Here is an 8,383-nt window from a genome sequence, read left to right as displayed (position 1 = left end):
GCCGGCGCCGCTCCTCCTCCGTGTCAGTTGCTGGGCTGTAATGGCGACTGGGCCGCCGCTGCCCGAGTGACTCCCGGGCGGCGGGGAGCGGGGCCCGCGCTGCGCCAGCGGGAACTGCAGAGCGCCGCGGCTCAGGGGAAGGGAGGCCGCTCTCCGCCTCGCCTTCCTTCCGTGCCGAGCGGCGGAGCCCGGGGGCCGGTGCGAGGCGGGCACTCGGTGCGTCCCCGGAGCGGGGAGGCCACAGGCCGGGCAGCCCTGGGGCCGGTCGGGGCGGCGTCCCCGCACCGTCCGCCAGGCCCCGCGGGATGCTCCGTGGGCGCCGAGGGCGGAGGCGACACTCTCAGGTGAGCCGCGGCGCGGGGCTCGTCCTGACCCCCGGCGCCCACCTGCCCGCGGCCGCGGAGAGGTGCCCGCCTCGTCTCGGAGAGCTGGGGCGATTCCTGGGCGCCGTCCGGTGTCGGGTCCCTCTCGGCGGGGAGCGCTGTGGGGAGCCGTGGACCTGCGTGTCCGGGACGGCTTGGGCGCGGAGAGTGGACAGGCTGTGCGCCGTGGAGGCCGGCCGCCTCGAGTTAGGCGCAGCCCGGCGCGCTCGGGGGTGTGCGGTGTCGCGGGCGTGGGTGGCAAGGGGCCTGGGCTTCGGTTCTGCAGCGGGGAAGTTGCCCGGAGGGGCCGGTGTTGATGTGGAGGTCTGGGGAGAGCGCCTGCACGCCCCCTGGGTCTCGGTGTGAGCTCGGGGAAGTCGTTGGGGTTGCCACGCGAGCCGCACCTCCCGCGCTGTGTTTAAAGGGAGGGCAGAGCCGGTACCGAGCCCGGGGGTGTTGTGGCGGCAGTGGTGCGAGACGAGAACCTGCCCTTCATTTTCTACAATTTATTGGAAATGCTGTGTTTGAGCAGGGCCGTGCGCTGCTGACGGCAGGGGATGCTGACCTTGGGGGATCAGTTCTTAGACCTGTGCTGGAAGTTGCTTCCAAGTTAACCAGTTTCGCTGCGCTAAATTGCTATCCAGTGTAACGAACTAAATCCGAGCTGCCGAGCTGTGGTTGCGCTCGATGTGAGATGCTTTGATCAGAAAATGCAGGTCGCGCCGGAATACATTGTATGTGTGGATGTATACATGTGTATCCCAGCTTTCCGGAGCGGCACAGCTTAGTGTCTTCAGAGCTGCACAGGTGAGCTCCCCCGGGTTTCTGAGCTGTGTTGTGTGCTGAGCTACGTAAGAAGGCTGGTACTTGAGCAATCGGCCTTCTGCGGAGTCATGAATTTATGAATCATAAAGTTTCGAACTCTTTTCCGCCCCTGAGTCTTGTATCACTTCTGTCATACGGGCAGGACGACAGAGATGTAGGTCCTGCGTGATAACCATTCTTGTTAAATTGCTATAAATTATAGCCAGAGCAAAATAAGAAAAGCTGTCTTCTGGAATAGCTGACATCACCTTTGGGTGTGCTTCCATAGACATGATTTTATTTTGTCTTCACAGCAATCTCATGAGGTAGATATGCAAATTATCTTTTAGGTTGCAGTTGTGGGAACTAGCAGCGAAGTTCACACGTGACTGCTACTTTAATTTCTGCAGATAACCTAGGATTAGTTTTACTTTAAATTAAATATTAATGTAGATTCTTCTGTCATTTGATCTTACTTTTAAATATAAAAGCATTCTATTTTTGTTCCTTTTCGCATGCCATTTGTTCCTTGTGTTGATGATTGTCAGTTCTTTAAAAAACAATGTTTTTGTAATATTTTGTTAATTATTAACAAGTCATGAAATTGTTATAATGGATCACTCTCCTCCTATATATACTTTTTGCCTCAACAAGGTTCTTAAGAAATTATATTTGATTTATTGTCTTTCATTTTGTTCAGCTGTTCAGTTCTGTCATTTTTGATTCTTCAAATCATTTATATTCTTGGTTATGTAAAACAGATATTTAAGCCACATGATCAATAGCATAACTGAGAAGTAACTTCTTGATACATTTTATTGTAGAGAAAACTGTTGAATTACAAAGCTGTCTGCAGTTGGCAGTGTCAGTTTGCAGTGTGGCACAAGTTGTGAAATAGTTTACTGCCTTTTCTCATGTCAAACAATTTTTAGTGGCACAGATAGTAAAAAAAAAAAAAAATTAAAAGTTTGCATCATGTTTTTTTCGGTGCTGATGCTTGTCCATTGTTGCCGTCTAAGTGTAGTTTTACACCCTCTCGGGAATTTGGGGTTGTTACATGCCTTTCTCGTCTGCTGTGTAAATTCCATGACGACTGTCCACTGCTGTGCACCCAGTGTCCAGCATGTAGTAAGACAGTCAGCACATTATCAGTCGAATAAATTGACTGAAGTGTGGCCCCAGGATAATATTTTACAAACAAAGCAAAATCTGGTTCCTAGGCACATCTCAACTCTTCTTAGGAACGTGCTCTAGGGAGGTATGTTTAAGTTTGCTAGGTAGCAGGGGAATATTAGCCTGGGCGTACAAAGCCACTGGGAATGAGCCGCAGGTGGGTCTTGAACATTTTATTGACTGTTTTGATGACTTGCCCGGTGCCCTGGCAGTAGGTGCTGTGCTTTAGAGAAAATAGAAGCTAAGGCCCTCACCTGTCACACCAGAGCTGTGAGTACAGGTTCCTGATGCCTGAGTCACTTCTGAATCACAGCATTGGGAGTTTTAAATCTTAAAGATCAATTTGCACATTTTTTGCATTAGAAAACAGGATCCTATAGGGGAGTGTCTTACCCATCTTGGAAGAACCCACTATGCAGCTGCTAAGTCTACATTTGTTTACTGTGTCTGATAAGATCAGATCAGAGGGGAATTGTGATCAGCCTGCCCGTCTGTTTTGTGCCAGTATTAATTAAAAACTCAAAACTAACCTCTTTGCATGATCTTAGAACCTCCTCTCCTCTCTCATTGAGACTATAGATTGCTCTAGGTAGTACAACCTTCTGAGATAATTTGACATTATGTATCAAAATTTAAAATATATGTATTTGGGGCCTGGGTTGTGGCATAGTGGATCAAGCTGCTACCTGGGATGCCAGCCTCCCATGTGGGTGCTGGTTCGAGCCCTGGCTGCTCCACTTCCCATCCAGCTCCTGCTAATGGCATGGGGAAAGTAGTAGAAGACCCCCGCACCCATGTGGGTGACCTGGATGAAACTCCTGACTCCTGGCTTTGGCCTGGCCCAGCCCCACCAGTTGCAGCCACCTAGGGAGTGAACCCACAAATGGGAGATCTCTTTCTGGATCGATCTCTCCCCTCCCCCCCCCCCCCCCGCCCCCATGTGACTCTCAGGTAAATGAATATATCTCTCTTTTTTTTTTTTGGACAGAGTTAGCAGTGAGAGAGAGAGAAAGGTCTTCCTTCCGTTGGTTCACCCCCCCCAAATGGCTGCTACGGCCGGCGCACTGCCTGATCAGAAGCCTGGAGCCAAGTATTTCTCCTGGTCTTCCATGCGGGTGCAAGGCTCAAGCACTTGGGCCATCCTCCACTGCCCTCCAAGGGCCACAGCAGAGAGCTGGACTGGAAGAGGAGCAACCAGAACTAGAACCTGGTGCCCATATGGGATGCCAGTGCCGCAGGTAGAGGATTAACCAAGTGAGCCATGGCGCAGGCCCCAGTGAATATATCTTTTAGAAAAAAAATTAGGGGCGGGCACTGTGGCTTAGTGGGTGAAGCTGCTGGCTGCAATGCCGGCATCCCATGTGGGCGCTCCACTTCTGATCCAGCTCTCTGCGATGGCCTGGGAAAGCAGTAGAAGATGGCCCAAGTCCTTGGGCCCCTGCACCTGCTTGAGAGACCTGGAAGAAGCGCCTGACTTCGGATTGGCACAGTTCCAGCCATTGCTGCCATCTGGGGAGTAAACCAGTGGATGGAAGACCTCTCTCTCTCTCTCCCTTTGCCTCTGTAACTCAGCCTTTCAAATTAATAAATAAATCTTAAAAAAAAAAAAAAGTCATTAGTTGATTTCATTGTTAAGAAAAAAGTATACCTGTTCTCTAATGGTATAATTTAATCTTTAACTCTTACATAAGTAAGTTTTAACATAGCATGAGAATAAATGTATAACTATTCCCTTACTAATGGACATTTTCATTATGTTATTGAAGATTTATATCTTCAATTATTTATATAATGCAAAAATGAACATTTTAAAAATTATATGCTGTGAGCCACTAAAAAGTTATTAGTAGGTTTCAGGATCTTTTTAAAAAATATTTATTTATTTGAAAGTCAGAATTAGAGGTAGAGACAGAGAGGGAGATCTTCCACCTGCTGGTTCACTCTCCAGACGGCTGCAGCAGCTGGCACTGGACCAGCTGGAGTCAAGGACCTGGAACTCTGGATCTCCCCCGTGGGCAGCAGGGACCCAAGAACTGGAGCCGCTATCTGCTGCCTCTCAGGGTGCACTCGCAGGAAGCTTGAGCAGAAACAGAGGTGGAGTTGAATCTAGGAGGCATCCAAAGCAGTGCCTTCAGTGCTGTGCCAGGTGCCTGGCCCTGCGTGTGTTTCTTGGGAGGGGGAGCAGTGGAGTTGGTGCAGGTTAAGCTGCTGCTTTTGAAAGCATCCCATATTGTAGTGCTGGTTCGAGGCTTGGCTGTTCGGCTTCCAATCCAGCTTTTTGCCAACGTGCCTGAGAAGGCAGCAGATGATGATGCAAGTGTTTGGGATGTGAATCGGTTCCCACATGGGATGCAGATGTCACAGGTGTTGGCTTTACCCGCTACGCCACAATGCTGGCCCTTAAATAAATCTTTTTAAAAATATATTTTTGAGTATTTTTTTTCAAGATCTACCGATTTGGGGTCTGGTGCTGCGGCTCAACCAATTAAAGCCCCAGGTGCAGTGCTGGCATCCCACATGGTACTGGTTTGAGCTCCGGTTGCTCCACTTATGATCCAGCTCCCCGCTAATGCACCTGGGAAAGCAGCAACAGATGGCCCAAGTGGTTGGGCCCCTGCGCCCATGTGGGAGACCTGGAAGAAGCTTCTGGCTCCTGGCTTCGGATTGGCTTGGCTCCAGCCATTACAGCCATTTGGGGGAGTGAACCTGTGGATGAAAGACTTCTCTCTCTGTCTGTACCTCTCTCTGTAACTCTGTCTTTCAAATAATAATAATAATAATAAATGATCTATAGATTTCATCAAGAGAATATCACGTGATTAGGTCCTGTTTCAACACTTGTTGCTGGAAGTTTGAATAATATGTATTTTTAATAGCTTTATGACTTTTTTTTTTAAAGATTTATTTATTATTTACTCGAAAGTCAGAGTTACACAGAGAGAGGAGAGCAGAGAGAGAGAGAGTGGTTTTCCATCAGATGGTTCACTCCCCAGATGGCCGCAACGGCTGGAGCTGCGCCAATCCAAAGCCAGGAGCCAGGGGCTTCCTCCTGATCTCCCATGTGGGTGCAGGGGCCCAAGTACTTGGCCATCTTCCACTGCTATCCCAGGCCACAGCAGAGAGCTGGATCGGGAGAGGAGCAGCTGGGCTAGAACCGGCGCCCATATGGGATGCTGGCTCCTCAGGCCAGGGCATTAACCTGCTGAGCAACAGCACCGGTCCCAGATTTATGACCTTTATTTCCTTTTTTAAAAAAAATATTTATTTATTATTTACTTGAAAGGCAGAGTTACAGAGAGACAGAGGCAGAGGCAGAGAGAGGTCTTCCTCTGCTGGTTCACTCCCCAAGTGGCCGCAACTGCAGGAGCTGGGCCAATCAGGAGCTGGAGCCAGGAGCTTCTTCTGGGTCTCCCACATGGGTGCAGGGGCCCAGGGACTTGGGCCATCCTCTGATGCTTTCTCAAGTGCATTAGCAGGAGCTGGATCGGAAGTGGAGCAGCTGGGACTTGAACCAGCACCCATATTGGATGTCGGCACTGCAGGCAGTGGCTTTACCCTCTACGCCACAGTGCCGGGCCCTAAGTTTTATTTCTTAATTGACAAAGTAAGTCCATAGGCTAAATCAGTGTTTATTTGTTTTGTTTTGCTTTTTTATTTTTTTGAGCCCATAATTTAAGAAACTAAATTATTTATTTGAAATGCAGGGAGACAGATTTCCTATCTTCTGGTTTATTCCCCAGATGCTCACAACAGCTGATGCTGGACAAGTTAAAGCCAGGAGCCAAGAACTCAATCTGGGTCTCCCATGTGGGTGACAGAGATCCACGTACCTGGGTCATCGTCACTGCTCCCCTCCAGGGTGCACATTAGCAGGAAGCTGGGATGGCAAGGGGACCCAGAACTCAAACTCAGGACACTCTGGTCTGGAGTGCAGACGTTCCGAGCGGAGACTTAACTGCTGCACCACACTCCTGGCTCAGAGCTGTGTTTCTCTCGAACTTGGACTCAGCTACCATGCAGTGGTGTAGCGAATTCTCCTGGACACTGGGAGATTTAGAGGGTTTCAAGGGAAGTATGGTGATATTTGACAGCTGTGTGATATCTGTGGCATTGAGCTAGCACATATGAGATTGTGCTGTATTTACTTCCATGACACTGTGTCTTCAGAAAGCCAGGCTTTGGGGCCGGCGTTGTGGTACAGCAGATAAAGCCAGCACCCCATGTGGGTGCTGATGCGTGTCCTGGCTGCTCCAGCTGCCTGCTTGCACATCTGGGAAAGCAGTAGCAGATGGCTCCGATGTCTGGGCGCCTGCCAGCCGTGTGGAAGACCCAGCTGGAGTAGCTGGCTTCTGGCTTCAGCCTGGCCTGGCACTCACTGGCTGCTGCAGACATCTGGGGAGTGAACCAGCAGATAGAAGATAGCTCGCTCGCTCGCTCTCTGCCCCCCTTCCTCTGTCACTCTGACTTTCAGTAAATAAATACATCTTTTAAAAAAGCGAAGCACTAGAGTGGGATGGGAAGGCAGGCTAGTAGTTAATGTGACAGGATGCCCATGTGCCATGTGCTGGGTCTGAATCTGGCTCTTTTCCATTGTTTTTTTCCCTTCAAAAAGTGGAGCACATCTGCTTTTTCAAAATTCAAAAACATATATATACTGAAAAAAATGGTTCCTATCCTAGACACTCTCCCTCCTCGGAGTTAGCCAGCAGTAACAGTTTTGTATGTGTCAGGGAAGCTGTTTTATACCTTAAGGCAAAAAATAACCCTGATTTGAAGACACTAAGACACTTTTTTGGGGTATGTTCCTTGAAATTAATCTAGGAGACAACTAGGTAGTGGGTAAGTGAAGTGTAGGCTTATTTTTAGTTCTTTTTTTCTTTCTCCATTTTGGTTATTCCTGATCCTGTGCAGTGCTTCAGCTTTCCTTAAGACTACTGATAGCTTTAGACTGTAGTTTCCCTCTGTTTTATGTCAGTGTGGGGCATTGTTTTCTGTTACTGTCACTTTGCCTCTTACGCTGCAAGGGCCAAGATAGTACTAAATGTCACATAGTTTCTTATGGGTTTCCTGAATTGCACTATGTCAGCTTTGTTTTTGTAAAAGTTGTTGAGGCTTGTATTTTTTTCTTTTTTAAGAAAGTTTTATTTATTTTTTAAAAGATTTATTTTAATTATTTGAAAGAGTTATAGAGGTAGAGACAGAGAGAGAGGTCTTCCATCCACTGGTTCACTCCCTAGATGGCTGCAACAGCTGGAGCTGCGCCGATCCGAAGCCAGGAGCCAGGAGCTTCTTCCTGGTCTCCCATGCGGGTGCAGGGGCCCAAGGACTTGGGCCGTCCTCTGCTGCTATCCTAGGCCATAGCAGAGAGCTGGATGGAAGTGGAGCAGCCGGGACTCGAACCTGTGCCCTTATGGGATGCTGGCACTGCAGGCTGGGGTTTTAACCCACTGCGTCACAGCGCCAGACCCAAGACAGTTTTATTTAAAGTAAAAATACTATTTGGAAGCGGGTAGGGGAGAGAAAGAAACAGAAAAATCTTCCATCTGCTCTTAAATACCTGCACCAGCCAAGGCAGGCCAAAGCCTGGAGCCTGGACCTCCATCTGTGTCTCCTGTGTCGGTAGCAGGGACCCACATACTTGAGCCATCATCTGCTGCTTCCCAGGGTGTGCAGTAGCAGGAAGGTGGCCTGGAAGTGGAGGTGGGACTTGAACCCAGGTACTTTGATAGGGGGTGCAGGTGCCTCAAGTGATGCCACAGCACCTGTTTACTTTCTGACGTTTTCAAAATTTTCTAAAGAAATATTTGACAGAGAACAGAGAACTCCCATCTACTGGTTCACTCCCTGAGTGTCCAGAACAGCCGGGGCTGGGTCCTGCCAAAGCTAGGAGTCTGGAACTCAGTCTGGGTCTCCCACGTGGGTGGCAAAGGAGCCGACTGCTAGAGCCGTCACCTGCTGCCTCCCAGGTCTGCGTCAGCAGAAGCTGGATCAGAAGTGAAGCTGGGGCTTGCACAGGGCATTCTGAAGTGGAGTGCAGCTGTGTT

The 8,383-nt window shown here is 49.3% G+C and overlaps 1 protein-coding gene across 1 annotated transcript in view; it reads left to right on the top strand.

Annotated features, from left to right (window-relative positions):
- The first annotated feature begins 236 nt into the window (after window positions 1-236).
- The window catches only part of CEP350 (centrosomal protein 350), a 159,467-nt gene continuing 151,320 nt past the window's right edge, over window positions 237-8,383 (top strand). The window contains exon 1 of the mRNA XM_062192943.1: window positions 237-344. The gene's annotated coding sequence lies outside the window, so the exon portion shown is untranslated. The remainder of the gene's footprint in view (window positions 345-8,383) is intronic.

This window comes from Lepus europaeus, chromosome 5 (genome assembly GCF_033115175.1).
Source record: "Lepus europaeus isolate LE1 chromosome 5, mLepTim1.pri, whole genome shotgun sequence".
In the NCBI taxonomy this organism is placed as follows: Eukaryota; Metazoa; Chordata; class Mammalia; order Lagomorpha; family Leporidae; genus Lepus; species Lepus europaeus.
Note: the sequence above shows the minus strand (reverse complement) of the source record. Positions and strands in the feature narration are given on the sequence as shown.